The sequence below is a fragment of the Lipotes vexillifer genome, unplaced genomic scaffold (assembly GCF_000442215.2).
Source record: "Lipotes vexillifer unplaced genomic scaffold, Lipotes_vexillifer_v1.1 scaffold778, whole genome shotgun sequence".
In the NCBI taxonomy this organism is placed as follows: Eukaryota; Metazoa; Chordata; class Mammalia; order Artiodactyla; family Lipotidae; genus Lipotes; species Lipotes vexillifer.
In genome coordinates this window covers 2,831,650-2,833,261 of record NW_006774127.1, presented here as the reverse complement: position 1 = coordinate 2,833,261, position 1,612 = coordinate 2,831,650, and the positions used below count along the sequence as shown (strand labels likewise).

Genomic DNA, 1,612 nt, shown 5'->3' with positions numbered 1-1,612 from the left:
CGGAGCCCTGCTGAAGTTGCTAGCCCTTTCCAGTCCAGATTTTCATACTCTGACAGTCGGCAGTAGTGCCCAGCATGCAGGTGCTGCTTGAACAGTCCGAGGCTCACGTGTAGCCCTGGAGACACCGACCAGCGGCCCTGCCTGTGGAGTGGGGACGGGGGTGGGACAGCCGGATAGAGGCTGTGGTCCTCCTGGCCAGGGGCTGGCCCTGCCCTCCTCCCTGCGATTGCGCAGGCTGTCTGCTGTCGCCACTCAGGGGGCCAGCCTTCGGCCTCTTTAAAAATGAGGCAGCCTGCAATTCAAGCTTTTTGTTTGTTTGTTTGTTTAAATGTTCTTTGTTGACTAGTCTTTGTAGCCCTTGAATTTGCTTCTTGAATCAGCTGGATTGTAAGTGATGCTCCCGTTCTAGAAGGCGTGGGAGTCCTTGTTGGTTTCTTCTTGGATCTACTTGCCCTCCCTTTGTGTTTAGTCCTTGGAACCGAGACCTTGGTATCTCAGCCTCTCGTTCAGCATTGGGCCTCTTGGGCCCCACACTTGAGGCTCTGCCCACACCCATGGGGGTCCTGGGTGCCGCCCCGCCTCTTCCCGGGGAGCTGGGTCTGCTTTCAGTTGCTCGTTACTTTACGCTTTGTCGCTTCTGTGTGTTCTCTTTCTACGGTGTCGCTCAAAAACATTTGAACTGTGGCATGTGGGGCAGGGAGGGTGGAGGTAGTTAAGTGTTTGGGAAAAGAAAAAGTAGAGACTCTTGGCCCCAGCCTCAGTTCACCAGATCTGTGAGAGGGGCCTGGAGGCTTACACACATCGCAGCTGAGAACCTGAGGGCTCAGGGAGCCTAGGAAACTGGTTTGCCATTTTTTTACTGAGAGTGGAAGAGAGAAGGGATCACCTGGCCCCAGATTTTGTGTTTTGTTATCAGTCGTTCGAATTCACGTATCCCTTTCTTCACCTTCTCTGTGAACTTGAATTGTACCGAGACTTCACCACAGAGCAGATGATCTGTAGGTGGGATAGAAAGAGTTGCAAAGTGTGTGCTGTGAGCAGTGGTGGGTGAGGGCTGGGGAAGATGTCTGGGGGTCTAGTTGCAGCAGAGGGATGGACTCAGCTCCTGTGGAAGCCCCCGCCTGGGCTACAGAAGGGCTGCACTCGTGTGACGACTTTGGCGGGGGGAGGAGGTGATGTTTTGGTGGCTTCAGAAGACAGGGCAGGATGGCATGAGATCGAGATTCAAGGCATGAGAACGAATGTACAGAAATCAAGTGTAAGACATGCTTAATAGACGTGAGATTTGAGAGGCTTAGTGTCGTAGAGCAAGTTGTAAAGTGGGTGAAGTCCAGAATGAAGTCCTGAAAATCTTTCTTTCTGTGATCTCTAGTTAGTTTTCTCATGCGTTCCATGCAGTTTCCTTGGAGTAACAACTACCTGCTGGTTCAGGCTGATGGCTGGTAGATTTTCTCCTGCTCTTACTGTGCAGCTTAATGAGCTGGTTTTGAAGGTTTCGTTTTTGAGTAGTTTCAGTACCTTAACTCCAGAGTTTTAACTGAGCACTCCTGGGTTTGGGCAGTTCTGTGTCTTGGTTATTTCACTGTTGGTTCAGCAGACGCTTGGTGTCCAC

General features: G+C 51.6%; 1 protein-coding gene across 1 annotated transcript in view; it reads left to right on the top strand.

The window, feature by feature from the left end:
- LMTK2 (lemur tyrosine kinase 2) overlaps positions 1-1,612 on the top strand; it is a 77,662-nt gene that overhangs the window by 70,242 nt on the left and 5,808 nt on the right. The window lies entirely within an intron of this gene.